Consider the following 19899-nt stretch of genomic DNA (forward strand, 5'->3'; position numbering starts at 1 on the left):
GTGGCGGAGGTGTGGTAGGTTGAGGGTACGGGAGAGGGAGGAGGTAGTCAGGCAGGCAGTCTCCACACTCACACGTTATTATGGGCTTTCGTTCGGTGTGTGTGTGTGTGTGTGTGTGTAACATTTCTTGATGATAACAAGAATGAAACACACACACACACACACACACACACACACACACACTCGCAGACAAACAGACAGATACAAACACACACACACACACACACACACACACACACACACACACACACACACACTCACACTCACAGACAGACAGATACAGACACACACACACACACACACACACACATAGGGCAACACGAGCGTAAGACTCGCTCCTGTTAACACACAAGCAGTAATGACACACACACACACACACACACACACACACACCGGTCCCAGGCACCCGCAGTCCACTGCTTCTGAATGTGAGAACAATAATTATTTGCAGGGGAGGTGGGCAGCATTTTCTGAGGCCCACTAGGAGCGGGTGGGAGACCTGGGGCAATGCAACCTGTCACACACACACACACACACACACACACACACACACCCCTTCCCCCATCACCACCACCACCACATCTCGTGGAAATTATCGTTGGGGGGGTGGAAACTCTTTCGCTGGTCCTGGAGGCTATTGTGAGTGGATTAGAGAAATACGCGCGTGGTTTATTCCGCGTGTGTTCCATGCCACAAAGCTGAGACAGGTGTAGCGCGCGCTGTGTGGATAGTCTAAACATTCCAGGTGGCACGATGATGCTTTCCAAAAGGGGTGGGTGGATGGATGGGTGGATGGATGGGTGGGTGGGTGGATGGATGGATGGGTGGATGGATGGATGGGTGGATGGGTGGATGGATGGCTGGGTTTCGTTCCTGTAGGGGCGATTTCGAACTCTGTGAAATTGGAGGGGAGATTCTTCGAGGCTGGAAAGTGATGAGTTTGCCTCCTGTTACAGGACTCATGTTATTCATCATTCACATGATGAGTTTACCTCCTGTTTTATAACTCGTGTTATTCATCATTCACGTGATGAGTTTACCTCCTGTTGTATAACTCGTGTTATTCATCATTCACGTGATGAGTTTACCTCCTGTTTTATAACTCATGTTATTCATCATTCACGTGATGAGTTTACCTCCTGTTTTATAACTCATGTTATTCATCATTCACGTGATGAGTTTGCCTCCCGTTTTATAACTCGTGTTATTCATCATTTACATGATGAGTTTACCACCTGCTTTATAACTCATGTTATTCATCATTTACATCTAAGTACCAATAAAGAATTCATATCAGTTTTCTGTTAATATCTAACTATGTCATTTACTCATTTCACGATACTTAGATTCGTTTAACCTAGTTTAATCCTGTCTCGTTTAACACTGCCTTAACATGAATCCTAGACTTTAACATTACCAAACACTTGGTAACTTTCGTTTAACATCACGTGAAACGAATCTTTGATATTCGCTTCGCTGAGAAGGTCTTCGTCAGGTGCGTCTCGTGTGAACTAGGACAAGCTGGAGAGTCAATATCTGTGAGTATCCCCGGATGTTGCATACTCCCTCACCCTCCTCGTCAGCCTGCAACACTGCATGGTTGCAGTATTAGTGATCTAGGTCCATATGTGCGTCCAGGTGCCCGTCCCTCTGTCGCTGTGGAGGGCATCTAAACCAAACGTCAAAACGTAACATTAAGGAACGACCCAAGTTTCGGTAGCATTTAACCCACACAAAAACAGCAGCGGTAACAACAAGAACGATAACAAATGCAGTAGGAGTTATGAAGTAACAAATACAGTATTTTGTAGAACAGATGATCTGGCCCCAAGACACTGACAACAACAACATGTGCTCGCCAACAACATTAACTATCAAAACATTCCGTAAAAATGTCTGTAAAACATGGTGAAATATTACGAAGTTCCTCTCTCTTTACGCTCTGTGGCAACAACATCGACAACAACAGCTGTTGTAGTATCATCACCGACAGAGGTGTATACATATCACCAACAACAGCTGTAGAACCGTTCAACTACAACCAAAGCAATAACGCCAGCAAGTGGAAGATGTGCCTAATACCCCACCATCAGTGGAGTCAGTCGCCCTCTCCAACATCAGCCGTACAACCAGTGGTGGTCGTGTTACTCACCCGCCTCCTCCCTCCTCCTGGGCCAACAACAGTCGTACAACCAGCAAGGAGGAGGGTGCTTACAGGAGCGCAGGATGAGGGAGCGCGCCAGCACAGTCAGCTGGGTGGGTGGGGGTGAGTATAGTCTCGGCCACAGTTGCTGGCGGGTGCCCGGCTCGCTAACACCTCCTTCTTCTGGCCAGCGCCTCGCTCCCTGCGCCAGGCCCTTCCAGGCCCCCAACACTTAGCCCTCATCCAATCCCCCCCCTTATAGTATCCTCCTGGTGATGATGGGGATTCGACCCTACGGTGGATTACCATAACGTCGAATCCAATCGCTTACGAGGGAAGATTCTTTCGGAAAGGACGGGTTGGCCTCAAAAGCCTTTGCGCGAGGTCTTCGAAGTGGAGTGAGTGACCACGTGGACGACTTCGCGTGGGCTCCTGGGAGGACCGAAGTGACGTCTGTCCCACAATGCTGTCCCTGACGAAGGAGCACTGACCACGCTCTTACTTCGGCAGGAGGGAAAAGGAGGTCCTCAACCCTTGTGTGAGAAGAAGAATCGTGAGGGAACTACAACTCGATGCGCACCGAGACTTTCGGAGACTTGAATGGAGGGAACGAGTGTGTTATATCGATATGACATGTTGGAAATGAGTCTCCGCCGACCAGTTTAAGGCAAAGGAACTTACGGGACGCACTTAACTACCTGAACTCCACCTTGATCACCCAATTAGAATGAATATTTTCTCGACTAGCTCGCTGTTACAAGGCAGGTAGAATTAACCTCGATGCTAGAGGAACAGATCACTTTACGCATGGCGGAGCACCAGCTGATGCAAGAGTCAGCTGATCGGGTGTAAACAAGAGGTGGTGGCGTGGGTGGGAGGCTGGCAAGGCACGTGGTGAAGGCCCTGCTGAACCATTTGAGGTAAGTGACCCGAAATGTCTCGTGTCGTGTCATGTCTCGATTCTGGGGAAGTGCTGTGGCTGGCTGGCTGCCCGCCTGCCTGCCGCGTGTGTTTTTTTTGCCGAGAGAGAGAGAGAGAGAGAGAGAGAGAGAGAGAGAGAGAGAGAGAGAGAGAGAGAGGGTCATTGAACACAGACACGTGGCAGGATTTCTTACGGCTTCGTCACACAGATCTCTTACAAAAAGAGCGGATCCTCACATGTACTGAGGGCATCAACAATGAAGAGTTCCCCCCCACCTTCCCCTCACGTCTCTACCCCATTTTCTATCTCGGACCTCGTCATTCACCACGTCTGACCCCAGGGACCAATTACGTAACATTGTATTGTGCTGAACACAAAAAGAAAACGGTAATTTCCCGCAAAGAATGAAATGAACTATTGCTGTAAAACTCCATTTTCTAAAAAATTATTATTACACGTTTTCTGTCATTCTCAGTAAATCTGGGAAATGGCATTTGATAATACTAATCTCCGGAGGAATTCTCGATTTCTATACGGCCAGCTCGCTGGTCTCGGTTGATTCAGATCTTTCGAAGCTTCATTTTCGAAGCTTCATTCTTTTCAAAGTTTCACTCATCGGCAGATTTCGAAATCATTTAAATCCTTCGTCTCGATTTGATTTCAGAGCCGAAGCTTCACTTTAGCGGCAGATTTCGAAATCATTAATTCTAATTTTGGACTGGAAGAGAGAGAGAGAGAGAGAGAGAGAGAGAGAGAGAGAGAGAGACCTGTGAGAGGATGTCGTTTTGAAAATGCTATCCAGTCCAGTAAGAGAAAGCCTCCATGATTGAAAAACTTCCAATCTCGGCTCTTGTCTGAGTCGAAGCGTGTAATTGCTGTCAGCTCGCCCAGGTGTTCCCTGATCCCGGACGAGATATGCTCAGATAAACCTTCTTTAGATATATATATATATATATATATATATATATATATATATATATATATATATATATATGTGTGTGTGTGTGTGTGTGTGTGTGTGTGTGTGTGTGTGTGTGGAGAAAAATTGGAGGAAATGAAGCGTTTTAGATATCTGAAAGTGAACATGGAAGCGAAAGCGAGTCACAGGGTGGGTGAGGGGTAGAAGGTTCTGGGAGCACTGAAGAATGTGTGGAATGAGAGATCGTTATCTGAAAGGACTAGAATGGTTGTGTCTGAAGGAAAAGTAGTCCCAGCGTTATCATATGGATGTGAGGCATGAGCTAAAGGAGGAAGGAAGTCTTGGGAAGGAAATGTTTGAGGCCAATTTGGGGTGTGAAGTGGTTTGAATAAGTGACGAGAGGGCATGAAAGAGGTTTGGTAATATAAAGAGAGTGATTAAGGGAGCAAAAGAATGCTTGCTGGAATGATTCGGACATATGGAAAGAAAGAGTGAGGAAAGGTTGACATAGAGATGAAAGAAACAATAAGAACGGGGAAGCCTTATTGAAGATGGGAGGATAGTGTGAAAAAGATTAAGAGCGATATGGGCCTGAGCATGCGGGAGGGTAAAACTCGCGCATGGGACAGAGTGAATTGGAACAATTTGGTATACTGGAGTCGTCAATGGACTGAACCAGGGCATGTGAAGCGTCCTGAGTAAACCACGGAAAGGTCTGTGGAGCCTGGATGTGGATTGGGAGCTGTGGTTTCGGCGCATTGCGCATTACAGCGAGAGAATGGATGTGAGAGGATGTGGCCTCTCTTCATCTGTTCCTGGCGCCACCTCACTAACACGGGAAACGGCGGCCAAGTAAGAAAGAAAAAGAAAAAAAATGTGTATTTATTTATCTCTTCATTTATAACTGCCCCGGAGTAATCTCTGTGAAATTCACAAAGTCCTGGTGCTACCCACGACCATTCTGAAAAGACTCTTGCTGCCCGAGACTGCCCTACTTTCAGAAGCAGGGTAATGTGGACACCTTTGAAACGACAAGTTCCGTGACGAAACTTTTCTCCCAGTGATACAACCACGTCAAAGATGATGTCTGACTCGTCTTATAACCTCCAGCTGCCAGATTCATATATATATATATATATATATATATATATATATATATATATATATATATATATATATATATGAACAAAGTCTTTCACAACGTCATCTAAGAGGGTTCGAACCCTACCTGAGATAGTTGAGGTGGAACTATTCCATGACTTTTAACTTAAGTATGTGGGAGACTTCAGTGTCTCTCTTGCATGCCTCTCCCACGTTTCCCTTAACTTTTTAATCTCCCAGCAAATCCTTGTGGTAATCCTTTCCTCCGTGTTACCCCGCGGTGTCTGAAGTCCTCAGCCATAGGCAATATCAAAAATCTTGTCGGGGGGGAAAAAATAAAGGGAGCCCAATGTGTTTCTAAAGGATAGGAAAGCCTGTTGAGCAAGTTTGTGAACTAATGAAGAAGAAGAAGAAGGAGGAGGAGGAGGAAGAGGAGGAGGAGGATCAGAAGAAGAAGAAGAAGAAGGAGTAGAAAGAGAAGAAGAAGAAGAAGAAGTAGAAGAAGAAGTAGAAGAAGAAGAAGAAGAAGTAGAAGAAGAAGAAGAAGAGGGAGAGAAGGAGAAGAAGAAGGAGGAGTAGAAAGAGAAGAAGAAGAAGAAGAAGAAGAAGAAGAAGAAGAAGAAGAAGAAGAAGGAGTAGAAAGAGAAGAAGAAGAAGGAGAAGACGGAGAAGAAGAAGAAGAAGAAAGAGAAGAAGAAGAAGGAGAAGACGGAGAAGAAGAAGAAGAAGAAAGAGAAGAAGAAGGAGAAGAAAAAAAGAAGGAGAAGAATAAGAATAAGAATAATAATAATAAGAAGATGATGATGGTGATGATGACAAGAAAGAAGAAAGAGAAAAAGATGGAAGATATGTAGTTCTTTTTTGTCACCAGAAAGAAAAATATCTTCGTGTTTGATGTGAGTCATAGCGTCTACAGTGACAAGGGAACCTCCAGGTCACGCGTGTGTCTATAGCTACACTTTTATCGACTGTCTGGCCACTGCTATCACATAGATCGTCCGTCTTCCAAGATATCTCATGATTCGCATCTATATCTAGATCCCCATAGGTTACCTTGATTGCCGAACTATCGTGAACGTATCTAGGTAATTCATAAATCGCGTATACTGTTATGAGCATATCCATGTAACTCCTAATTCGCGTATACTGTCGTGAGCATATCTAGGTAACTCATAGTTCTCGTATACTGTGTCGTGAGCATATCTAGGTAACTCATAATTCTCGTATACTGTAGGTCAAGTGTGCAAGTGTTATTCGCTATGAGACACTTCCAACGTAAAATATTTTCTCTCATAGGATCACTGAGCGATTAATATAAGCTTTTCCTCTAGTGGGATTAGCATTAATCAATCGTCTAGCGATTACATTCATAATGGTCAAAGGGAAATCCGGTGGACAAATAGGATTACGGCGGAGGGGATTTATGGCGTCTATCTATACAGAGAGAAAACGAGATGTTTCTCCCACGGGATAGATAGATAGTTGATCAGTCCCAGGGCTGAGCTTTGACAGTGTCCCAGAATTGAGCTTTGACAGTCCCAGAGCTGAGCTTTGACAGTCCCAGAGCTGAGCTTTGACAGTCCTAGAGCTGAGCTTTGACAGTCCTAGAGCTGAGCTTTGACAGTCCTAGTTTTGACAGTCTCAGAGCTGAGCTTTGACAGTCCCAGCTTTGAGTCTCAGAGCTGAGCTTTGACAGTCCTAGTTTTGACAGTCTCAGAGCTGAGCTTTGACAGTCCTAGTTTTGACAGTCTCAGAGCTGAGCTTTGACAGTCCTAGTTTTGACAGTCTCAGAGCTGAGCTTTGTCAGTCGGCCAAATAGGTGAGCTTTTCACACTCCCGCCAGTGAGCTTTTTACACAGCTCTTCCCACAGGTGAGAGCTGGACGGAGCCACGTACACCCCATCCAAACCCCACCTCCATAGAGACCTCACTTAACACACAGGAACGGAAACACCTTCCCGTTGGCAGTGGTCACCATATAACACAATGAGAATTTTTAGACGACGAGAAACTTCGATGCAAGATCATTGAAATCTATATAACGCTTGGAATTGCCACCAGAGGCCCTCTTAACCGATAGAATCCTTAGGCACTGTTAAAGTCCCGTATACTGGAGGATAAGATGTAGAAAGAGGTGGAAATCCTTTACAAAAAGCGATGTTTATGGTGTCTACGGGAGTGAGGGAGGTTCTGACGAGTGAGGTGAGGGAGTGTGGGAGGAGAGTGGTCTGGGCTGGTTAACACTGCCGCCCGTAGCGAGTCCTTGCTGTGCCCCCCGTCTCGATAGTAGCTGTCACTGCTGCTGTTGCTGCTCCTTCGCATGTTTTCACTGCTTGCTACTGCTGTTCTAATGCTGCTGTCTGCCTCTACTGCTGTTCTAATGCTGCTGTCTGCCTCTACTGCTGTTCCAATGCTGCTGCCTGACTCTACTGACTCTACTGCTGTTCCAATGCTGCTGTCTGCCTCTACTGCTGTTCCAATGTTCCTGTCTGCCTCTACTGCTGTTCCAATGCTGCTGTCTGCCTCTACTGCTGTTCCAATGTTCCTGTCTGCCTCTACTGCTGTTCCAATGCTGCTGTCTGACTCTATTGCTGTTCCAATGAAGCTGTCTGCCTCTACTGCTGTTCCAATGTTCCTGTCTGCCTCTACTGCTGTTCCAATGTTCCTGTCTGCCTCTACTGCTGTTCCAATGTTCCTGTCTGCCTCTACTGCTGTTTCAATGCTGCTGTCTGCCTCTACTGCTGTTCCAATGCTGCTGTCTGCCTCTACTGCTGTTCCAATGCTGCTGTCTGACTCTACTGATGTTCCAATGCTGCTGTCTGCCCCTACTGCTGTTCCAATGCTGCTGTCTGCCTCTACTGCAGTTCCAATGCTGCTGTCTGCCCCTACTGCTGTTCCAATGCTGCTGTCTGCCTCTACTGCTGTTCCAATGCTGCTGTCTGCCTCTACTGCTGTTCCAATGCTGCTGTCTGCCTCTACTGCTGTTCCAATGCTGCTGTCTGCCTCTACTGCTGTTCCAATGCTGCTGTCTGCCTCTACTGCTGTTCCAATGCTGCTGTCTGCTCCTACTGCTGTTCCAATGCTGCTGTCTGCCCCTACTGCTGTTCCAATGCTGCTGTACTCTCCAATGCTAGTGTGACCAAAGCCCATCACCCATTTCCCCTCCGTTGATGAGTTTGTTGAGCGAGGAATATTTTGGTGATGAAGATGATGATGTAACCGTTGACACTGTTATGATACTGTTGTGGCTCTACCGTTGTAGTTGTGGGTGTTGTTGTGACTGTTGTGGCTCTACCGTTGTAGTTATGGGTGTTGTTGCGACTGTTGTGGCTCTACCGTTGTAGTTGTGGGTGTTGTTGTGACTGTTGTAGCTCTACCGTTGTAGTTGTGGGTGTTGTTGTGACTGTTGTGGCTCTCCCGTTGTAGTTGTGGGTGTTGTTCTTACTGTTGTGGCTCTACCCTTGTAGTTGTAGACCCTGTTGTGACCGTTGTAAACATTGTTGATATAATGTTGTGGTTGTAGGATCTATTGTGGCTGTACGACGTTCTCCTGTCGTACTACTCGAGGTTGAGTGTTTGAGCACGACGGTACGACCCTTGAGTACGACGGAACGACCCTTGAGTACGACGGAACGACTCTTGAGCACGATGGTACGACCCTTGGGGATAAAGGCTTAGTCTTTAAAGAGTAAGGTCAAAGGGCAGGTCATCATACCCAAGGGTCGCATAGTTTTGCTCAAGGGTCGTACCGTCGTGCACAAGGGTCGTGCCTTCACGCTCAAGGGTCGTACCGTCGTGCACAATAGTCGTACCTTCATGTTAAAGGGTCGTACAGTCTCGCACAATGATTATACCGTCTTCCTCAAGAGGCGAACTTAAGGGTCGTCCCATCTTGCTCAATGGCCATACTGTCTTGCTCAAGAGTCGTACCGTCGTGTTCAAGGGCCGTAACGTCTCGCTTAAAGGTCGTACCGTCGTACTTAAGGGTCGTAACATCTCTCTCAAAGGTCGTACCGTCGTGCTCAAGGGTTGTAAAGTCTCTCTCAAAGGTCGTACCGTCGTACTTAAGGGCCGTAATGTCTCTCTCAAAGGTCGTACCGTCATACTCAAGGGTTGTAACATCTCTCTCTCAAAGGTCGTACCGTCGTACTCAAGGGGTTTGCAACCATCTCGCTCAAGGATCGCACCGTCTCTTGCTCCAGGATCGGAGCGTCGCACTCAAAACGCTGCACCTTCTCGCTCAAAATGCCACACCGTCTCCCTCAAAGTGCCACACCGTCTCCCTCAAAGTGCCACACCGTCTCCCTCAAAGTGCCACACCGTCTCCCTCAAAGTGCCACACCGTCTCCCTCAAAGTGCCACACCGTCTCCCTCAAAGTGCCACACCGTCTCCCTCAAAATGCCACACCGTCTCCCTCAAAGTGCCACACCGTCTCCCTCAAAGTGCCACACCGTCTCCCTCAAAATGCCACACCGTCTCCCTCAAAGTGCCACACCGTCTCCCTCAGAGGGGTCGCACAGCCGGACTCAAACGTCCACACACACACACACCCACACACACCTTCTCCCTCTAAGAAACTGCTACTGTCGTACTCACAGACCCTCCCGTCGTACATGAACATCGCCACCCACCCTCGTCTTACCCTGAGGTACGCCATAGCGTCGTGCACCAAGCGCTGTACCAAACCATCGTCCCGTTGTGCTCCCCAAGGAGGAGGAGGGAAGGGAAAGGGAGGAAGAGTTTGTTCAGCTTCCCCCCCAACTCTCCCCCCTTCCCCTCACTCCTCAGGTCAGTTTCCTGGAACAGCCTCCGTGATCTGGGGGAATCACCATCCTGCCTTTATACTGCGTAGTTTGCCGTTGGTTATGTTGTCTGATTAACATCGGGAGAACGACTTCTTATCATGTCAACGAGCCTTATGACCTCCTGCTGGCTTCTGTAGGGAAGTGCATGTGTCTTGTGTTGTGTTGTGTCTCTCTTATACAAGTGTATGTGTAGATACGTATGTGTATGTATATACTTGCCCTCCATGCGGATAAGTGTGTGTATGTATACTCACACTACATGTGGATAAGTATGTGTATGTATACTTGCCCTACTTGTGGATAAGTGTGTGTATGTATACTCGCACATGTGGATAAGTATGTGTATGTATGATTTGTGTTTGTCTTGCATGTGTTTCTGTGTAGATAAGGACATGTATGTGTTTATGTCCTCCAAGGGAATCTGTATATATATATATATATATATATATATATATATATATATATATATATATATATATATATATATATATGAACAAAGTGCATATGAACGCGCACCTGTGTGTGTGTGTGTGTGTGTGTGTGTGTGCGTGTGTGTGTGTGTGTATATATCTTTGTTTAAACATGGAAATATCCTATAAAGAAAAGGGGACAACCCTTAACTGATTTTCCGCACGCTTCCTTATCCCTCCTAATTTTCTGTAAGCAGTTGTTACCGGCAGGTCGACACCCGCAATAAACTGAGCAGAAATTGCCAGAATCATTCTGTTATCAAGTTGCAAACGTTGAGGGAAATTCTCTTCCTCGTATGGCCGGCGAACAGAACTGACCTGAGGTAAAGATTTCTTCACAGTTTGTGAATATTTCTTTCATCATTTTGTCGTCCGGGCTGCAGTTACGACCAATGCTCAAACCAGCCAGGCCTCAAGTAGAACGCAACAGTAAAAGAGCTAAAGAGATAGTACAGTAAAGAGAGAAGAGTTAGAATTGATCGCAAATAGAACGCAACAATAAATGAGCTAAAGAGATAGTACAGTAAAGAGAGAAGAGTTAGAATTGATCGCAAATAGAACGCAACAATAAAAGAGCTAAAGAGATAGTACAATAAAGAGAGAAGAGTTAGAATTGATCGCAAGTGGATCGCAACAATAAAAGAGCTAAAGAGATAGTACAGTAAAGAGAGAAGAGTTAGAATTGATACGTGAATTTCTAAGGAAGTGGGAACTCTGCCTTTCACGATAGGTCATGTCCCAGATGTAACGTAAGAAGGTAAAGAGTTCCAAAGCTTGGAGGTGTAAGGAAAGAGACAGACATCAAGACAGCCCGTCACCCGTAGAGTCTCCAACAACGGCTGCACTGTATTAATTCAGCGGGGCAACTGACCGAGTATTATGTGGTCTAGTTAATGATGGGGGAGCACAGGCAGCCACCTCTCGGGTGCAGAAACTGTAGAAGAAGCATCCATAGACTTGATGACGGGAATAGGGCGTGAGGGTTGATTATTGAGGTTAATTCATTAATTCTTTTTTCAATTACTAGTTGTAGATTATCATAGGAAATTATTTTTTACGGAACCCCAAGACTCTGTCTTTTCATACCGACGGCATCATCAATTGTAATACCCAGAGGTGCGCCAAGAGATGGTCCTGATACAGCTGGTGAGATAAACACCTTGTATACGAAAGGTCGAACCGTGGCTATAAAAGACTAAGTCTTTAACCTAACCCTTAATCCTCAGGTTAAAGGCACTGCAATACTAAAACGAAGCTAAAACGTTAGAAAAATAAAAAAAAATACGTATACAGACTTAACCAAAAATGATATCTAAAAACTTGAACAAATTCCCTTGCGACCTCCAATATCAAGCAATCACATTATCTGATGATGAATAATGTAATAAATCAAGATAAACAGATGTAGAGAGAGATTGAACAACGTCGTTCTATGCTGGCTGCCTGATGTGACACTGTCAACAAGTGTAGGTGCTGCAGCGAGAGTCTGGTAAATATTGAAACACCCAAGAGTTTGGCTCGCCATGTCACCCACTGAGGCTGATGGAAGCAGTTTTTGTAATATATATATATATATATATATATATATATATATATATATGTGTGTGTAGGGGAGAAAGAATACTTCCCACGTATTCCCTGCGTGTCGTAGAAGGCGACTAAAAGGGGAGGGAGCGGGGGGCTGGAAATCCTCCCCTCTCATCATTTTTTTTTTTTTTTTAATTTTCCAAAAGAAGGAACAGAGAAGGGGGCCAGGTGAGGATATTCCCTCAAAGGCCCAGTCCTCTCTTCTTATCGCTACCTCGCTAACGCGGGAAATGGCGAATAGTTTGAAAGAAAAGAAATTATATATATATATATATATATATATATATATATATATATATATATATATATATATATATATATATATATATCATCACATAATCCCATGGCCACTTTTATGGAGTTCTTGCAGCTCCAAGGCTGCGTTACGAACAGTAGCAGGGAAATTATATAGACTCCTCTGGAGTAAGAAATTCCTGGACGAGGCTGTGTTTCTTTTCATTTACTTAAGATGATACATTTTTAACGAAGGTGACTTTCCACTCACGTTCCAACCTTACGAAGACGGAGTGTGGTAACCCACCCACCCACACACACACACACACACACACACACACACACACTAAGTGCGAATAGAGTGTTTCAAGAAAGACAGGTGAGGTCTCTCGATGTGTAAACACCATGACGCTGACAGACACCAACACCAGCACTGTCCTCACTATACCACCGTCTCACCGAGACCTCCTCCCACCCCACTTCTCGCCGACCGCCATCCCTCACCACAATCACCTTGTACCGACCACTGTTCGTCAAGACAGATGCGAGAAGAATGGTCTTAGACCTGCCATTGTGGATGTCATAAACAATCCATGAACAAGTGTACAGTAAAGTAATCAGGTTCCATAAGGACAACATTCGACAGAAGTCTACCTGGTTCTGCTCTGCTCTGCTTGTGGTGAGAGCGGCCAGGTTTGGTGGAGTTACAGTAGTCACTTACAGACACTCAGTTATCTACAGTAGCCTAACTACAGTGATCTACAGGCACTCAGAGATCTTACAGGAGGCCAAAGTCACCATGGTGATTTATAAGGGACGACAGTTCCTCAACAGAGTCTACAGGAAGCCTACAGGTACTCAGTGACCTACAGGAAAACCTCCCTACAAAGACTGCAGTCGCGAGGACTTACGGAACACATAAAAACTCCACCTAGAATCTGGATTTCAAAGCTGCCCTAGAAAAACGCACATTTTCCCACGTTAAATCAAACTTTCAGTTTTTAGTTTTTTTACCAAGGAAAAATAAGATAAAAGAACGACTGTTCGCTACAGAGGAAACCTACAGACAGATTGGACGCACCTCCCTACACACAGTTCGCAGCGAGGGAATGGGAGAGGATTACTACGAGCGAGACAAATGATGCAACATGATGAGTACCTTCCCCCAGCAGAACGCACCTGTGTCGTTCGTGTGAATCTGACAACCAAACGCGCGTAAATGATTTACAGGTGCAAATTCGCTACACAGACTTTGGTTACTGTGTTTCGATTATATATTTACCTCCAGTTTAGATTACATTTTCTTCCAGTTTGTTTTCTTTTAGCTTTTAGATATCGGTTTGGATTACTTTTGGATTACATTTATCATTAATTTGTTTTTCTTCTTCAGAATTCCATATTCCATTGCCTCTACGGAGCTTAACATACCTGATGTTATATATATATATATATATATATATATATATATATATATATATATATATATATATATTCATTTATTTATTTATTTATATATCATACTTTGTCGCTGTCTCCCGCGTCAGCGAGGTAGCGCAAGGAAACAGAATGGCCCAACCCACCCACGTACACATGTATATACATACATATATATATATATATATATATATATATATATATATATATATATATATATATATATATATATATATATATATTCACTCTACGGTAGCCAGTGAAGAACAGGGAAAAACATACAAGTTGTATCGTGACTACAGCGTGATAATAAGGTTGTGATGATAATGATGCTGAAAATTGCGATGGTGGTGGCGGCGAAGATGATGACATCTCATCACGGGTCATGATGGGAATAATGATAGCAATAATAGGTAGAGAGAGGGGGTGTGGCTCAGGCTGGCAGGGTTGACAAGACTTGAGAGAGAACATGGTGGCATATATCACCAGGGGAACTGACACTCAGTGGAGTGGTCGAGAGAGAAGACAGGGGTGAAGAAGGAGAAGAAGAAGATGAAGAAGAAGATGAAGAAGAAGATGAAGAAGAAGATGAAGAAGAAGATGAAGAAGTAGATGAAGAAGGAGGTGAAGAAGAGGAAGATGAAGAAGAAGATGAAGAAGATGATGAAGAAGAAGATGAAGAAGTAGATGAAGAAGGCGGTGAAGAAGAGGAAGAAGAAGAAGATGAAGAAGTAGAAGAAGAAGAAGGAGGTGAAGAAGAAGAAGAAGAAGAAGATGAAGAAGTAGAAGAAGAAGAAGGAGGTGAAGAAGAAGAAGAAGAAGAAGAAGGAGAACACGGAACTACAATTATTCATACTACAAATGATAATAGTTATAATAATGATACCACTACTACTACTACTGCTACAGTGGTAACTGGTAGAGTAAATAACTCAGAGACGAACCTGGTGACTGGGGATTAAGGCAGAGAATAAGAAATATCTCTCAGCCAGCCAGGAAGACATGTTGACTTCAAACAACAAGTTCAAGTTAGAGAGTTGTTACCGTCCGGGAATCATTCTATTCTTAGATGCTTCAGTCATTCATCAAGACCAAGGACTATGCTCGAAGGATACCTGAAGATATGAACAATAGACGACATTCTAGGAAGGTTTTGCGTCATGATCTTGAGCTCATCCAGGGGAAACAACGATGTAGAAGTGGGAACCAATAACGTATTCATAGGCAGATCAGAGGAAATTATAGATAGCTAGAAGGTTCTCATTAGTAAGCTCAGAGACACTTCTAGAAAACTAGTTATATCAGGATGAGTCTCTTTGCTGGGAGGAGGGGAATGTAATCCTCGGTAATCAGTACAGAAGACCAGTGGAGGTTACCACAGAAAGCTCCACCGGCAGTGAGTGTCGGTATATTCCAAACCCATACTCCGCCTCTGGCAAGGAGCTGGCGCTGGGCAGTGAGCGAGGCAGTGATGGGCCCTCTTGGATTGGAGACACACACACACACACACACTGACCTCGCTAACTTGTGTTCTCACCCCCTTGTGGTCGAGCTTAGAAATAGATATATATATATAACTTCGTAACGTAGGCTTTGATTGCAAGCGTGAAGAAGATTCTGGACTGATAGGGGATCTATTTTGTATCCAGCGAAGGGGCGACGTTACGAATGACCGAAGCCTTTGTGACAGGGACGGTCTCTACGTGAAGAAGAAGGTCGAGTTTTAGGAGTGGATTCGTCAAGAACTCAGTACAGGTGGGGGAACTATCGCAGGGGATCAGTGAGGTCGGGTCACGTCAGACACAGGTCAGTGACGGGGTCCAGGTCAGGCGATGGAGAGTCAGGTGTAACACAAACTGGTCTGTAAAAGGCCGTCTGAGGTCAGCCTGAGGTCAGTGAACAAACCCAAGATAATGGGATTGCCAGCCAACCCCATCCGCGCACGCAGTGTCAACTAATGATTTAAATTTGCAGATTTGGTCTAAGCAGTGGCTTCCCAGTGGCCTCATAAATCACAAGGCATAATTAAGCTTAATGTCACCTTCGTCATTTATTGAAATGTTTTATCTAAATGCATGCAGAATGCGAAGCTCATTTTCGGAGTTGGAGACAATGGCATTGGAGGAAAGTTATGGTATAATTGGCATCTATGAATCTTGGCTTGACATCAGAAGATAGAAATGACCTTGCTGAATGCGCAGTTCCAGGATACACTCTACCTTTTAGCAAAAGAGGAAACAAAGTAGATGGTGGTGTCTTGCTCTTAGTTAAAGCTAAGCTTTAAGCATGTGCTAAAAAAAAACAACAATATGTCTGCTGATAACATCGACTACGTTTCTCTAGAAATTAAAGATAAGCTTTAGAAAATGATATCAATAGAATTAGTTTACAGGCGCCCAGGCAGAGACATGAGAGGTAGAAGAAAGGCTTTTTGACCAGTAGGTAGAATTTCTGTAATGAACACGATTCAGTCATAATGGGATATCTTAACAGATCGGATTCCAAAAGGGGAGAATCCCCTTCCAGTAGCTCTAGGTGTGTACTCCACCCATATCCGTTTGGTAATGCCTTCAAGTACTTATGAGAAGTCAACTCGAAACATTAACAAATTAGACTTCAGGAAACCATCATTCGAAACGAGACTATAAGTCATTCAGACGAACACCACTTAAAAACGATTCCCGACATGAGCTTCGACGAAATCGTTCATGTCTGACTACTTGATTTACCAACATATAGGATGAAAATATAGCCAGTGACATTGCGGAAACGATTTAGATGATCAGAAAGCATTCGGTATGGCCCAACACCAAGTTAAATTGGAGTAGATCGTATTGTATTCTAGTGATCAACTTGATGTATATAAAGTCACCAGTGATTGATGGTCCAAGCCTCAGAATGGTTGGACGTGACAAGTGGTGTGCCATAGGGGTCAGTCTTAGGACCACTTCTGTTTCTCATACATGTGTTACTGATGTTGATAACTGATGTTGATAACTGACTGCATGGAATGCTAACAAAAGTATCAGATGAGACGAAGATGGAAAATAAAGTTACAACATCAAAATGAACTTGTATAATTGAAAGCTAATAAAGACAAGCTGATGGATGGGACTCACAGATGGTAAAACTCAACACAGCCGGTGGTTAGAAACGGGACGGTCAGCTATATTATGAATACAACTCAACTGCAAAAAGGTATACGAAGGAAACCATTTAGTTATAACAATTTCTGATGCCCTGAAGCTTAGCAAGCAGTGCACAGAAGCGGAGAGAAAAGGCAAAAATAAAATTCTAGGGGGTCATAGGTAAAGGCTTTCGAATGTAAGTCTAAAAAAAAAAAACAAGAAGAAAAATATATAAATCCCGACCTGTACAATTCACTGGTGTTGTCCCCCACCTGAATATTGTGTCCAGGTTTGGACAGCCACCCTGGAAAAACAAATAGACAGAATAGAGAGATTACTGTGCCGAGCTCCCAAGATGATTCCCGGACTGAGGAGCAAATCCTATGAGAGCCGACTAGGCGATCTAAACTTATTAAGGCTGGGAAAGGAGAAGGTCAAGAGGTGGTCTAATACAGGTATCCAAAACCTTAAAAGTCTATGATCATCTGGAAACGAGATGCTTTTCGCAGCTGTACTTGTCTGATTCTACTGGGAGTTGTGAATGCAAACTCACAAGCAAACGTTTTATTTCGAGTGAGGGAATGTACATCCCGATCATGACTACTAACACTAAGGAGTGATTTAAGGCAACTGTTTAGTTGTCTCTTCCTGCCAAACTATCAACCTAGAATCCAATAGTCTGTTGCTGTTCTTGGCATTACTTTGGAGGAGGAGGAGGAGAAGAAGAAGAAGAAGAAGAAGAAGAAAAAGAAGAAGAAGGAGAAGAAGAAGAAAAGAAGAAGAAGGAGAAGAAGAAGAAAAAGAAGAAAAAGAAGAAGAAGGAGAAGAAGAAGAAGAATAAGATGATGAGAAAGAAGAAGAAGAATAAAATGATGAAAGAAGAAGAAGAAGAAAAAGAAGAGGAAGAAGAAGAAGAAGAGGAAGAAGAAGACGAAGAGGAAGAAGAAGACGAAGAATGATCCTGGATAAGGTTGAATGATGGCGACTATAAAACATTGATACATGAGATACAGAAGGAAAAAAAAGTATTACGATGAATTTATTGACAATTAAGGCGAAAGAGGAGGCCATTATCACAGCATGAGAGAGAGAGAGAGAGAGAGAGAGAGAGAGAGAGAGAGAGAGAGAGAAAGAGAGAGAGAGAAAGAGAGAGAGAGAGAGAGAGAGAGAAGAGGGGGAGAACTAAAGCCAGAATTCATATTACATAAGTAAAGGTTGAACATATGGGCCCGAAGTGGGCGATAGGTTTGGTCTGGGAACTCCAGCGGGAGGAGACGGACCAATGGAAGTGATAGATACCTCGAAGGAAGACGACGGTCTGCGTATAGCAACAGACCACTGGGTCTGTTTTAAGGCTGCTGGTGATAACGGAAGAGACCAGATGCGTAGGGATTCGTACCATATATATACATATATTTATGTATATATATATATATATATATATATATATATATATATATATATATATATATATATATTCTTTTTTTCATGCGTTAGCGAGGTAGCTTTAAGAACAGAGGATTGAGCCTTGGAGGGAATATCCTCACTTGGCCCCCTTCTCTGTTCCTACTTTTGGAAAAGTAAAAATGGGAGGGGAGGATTTCCAACCCCCCGGTCCCTCCCCTTTTAGTCCCCTTTTACGACACGCAGGTAATACTTGGTTGCGAGAGCAGAAGAGGGTTTGCTGAAACGGTTTGGATATATGGAGAGGATGAGTGAGGAAATGTTAAAGAGGATGTGTCACAGGTGGATAGAGCAAGGAGAATGGGGAGACCAAATCAGAGATAGAAGAATGGAGTGAAAAAGATTTTGAGCGAGAGGGGCCTGAACATGCTGGAGGGTGAAAGGCGTACACGGGATAGAGTGAATTGGAACAATATGGTATACTGGGGTCGACGTGCTGTTAATAAACTGAACCAGGGCATGTGAAATGGCCGGGTTGAATAACGAAACGTTCTGTGGGCCCTGGTTCGTGGAGAGGGAGCTGTGGTTTCGGTGCATTACACATGACAGCTGAAGAATGAATGTAAGTGGTCGATGCTTTTCCTCACCCGTTCGTGGCGCTACAGCGTTAACGCGGGGAAAGGTGACCAAGTATGAAAAAAAAAATGAAATTAGTATTAACTACGTACATAATAAGTGAACACATCAGCCGGACGGAATCAGCAAGACGATCCCCCTTCCTAGTTAATTACTTCTGTCTATCTTCTGGGATAACACGTTGAATTAGATCATCAACAATGCCGACAAGATATTAAACTCCACTTCCTCTCGACATTTACCCGATGTATGAGGTCAAACCCTCTCCTCCTCCTCACAGTTTCCCGCCTCCATTCTCATTCTTTCCCTCGTCTCATACACTCATATTTCCCCCCTCATGTTTTTCCGTGATTGTCTTACCTTTTCTTCTTCTGCCTTTTCGCGTCTCCACACACCCACACACACGGTCTCCCACTCCGCGCGTTTCCCCCTCCGTAAGGCAAGAGTCCTCCGCCCGTACCTTTCCCTTTTTTTGACACAACGGAAGACCCTTCTCATGGTCGTCTTGCTCCCCTTCCTCACACCAGTTATGGTCACGCCACTTCACTAAGCAAGCGCCGTCACTGACTGATCAGCCACTGGCAGCTGAACTCTCAAGAAAACGATTCGGATCCGAGCGAAGCATATGAGATAGTGCTTTGAACACGTTCGTAATCGACCAGTAGATGGGTACGTCTTTCCGTCGAGGCAGGAGAACCATTTTTCTTTATGTTGCTTCCATTACGATGACTCCAACACGGTTTGAAGATAGATAGAGATAGAGATAGAGATAGATAGATAGATAGAGAGAGAGAGAGAGAGAGAGAGAGAGAGAGAGAGAGAGAGAGAGAGAGAGAGAGAGAGAGAGAGAGAGAGTTGTGAGCTAGCTCCCCCACCAAGGTATTAAAGACAGTAATGAGAGAGCGCAGGTGTTCCATGCCCCCTTAAACATGGGTTACGGCGCGCAGGAAGGAGGAGAACAGAGGAGTCGTTACGACTGGGGGGAAAAAAAGGGGAGGCAAGTGGAGAGAGAGAGAGAGAGAGAGAGAGAGAGAGAGAGAGAGAGAGAGAGAGAGAGAGAGAGAGAGAGAGAGAGAGAGAGAATATGTAGGGGGAAAGATAGATAGATATACGAG

General features: G+C 44.4%; 1 protein-coding gene across 1 annotated transcript in view; it reads right to left on the reverse strand.

Annotated features, from left to right (window-relative positions):
• LOC139754557 (uncharacterized) overlaps positions 1 to 19461 on the reverse strand; it is a 182140-nt gene extending 162679 nt beyond the window's left edge. Inside the window, exon 1 of the mRNA XM_071671909.1 lies at positions 19145 to 19461. The gene's annotated coding sequence lies outside the window, so the exon portion shown is untranslated. The remainder of the gene's footprint in view (positions 1 to 19144) is intronic.
• Between the last annotated feature and the right edge of the window lie 438 nt (positions 19462 to 19899).

The sequence above is a fragment of the Panulirus ornatus genome, chromosome 17, assembly GCF_036320965.1.
Source record: "Panulirus ornatus isolate Po-2019 chromosome 17, ASM3632096v1, whole genome shotgun sequence".
Classification (NCBI taxonomy): Eukaryota; Metazoa; Arthropoda; class Malacostraca; order Decapoda; family Palinuridae; genus Panulirus; species Panulirus ornatus.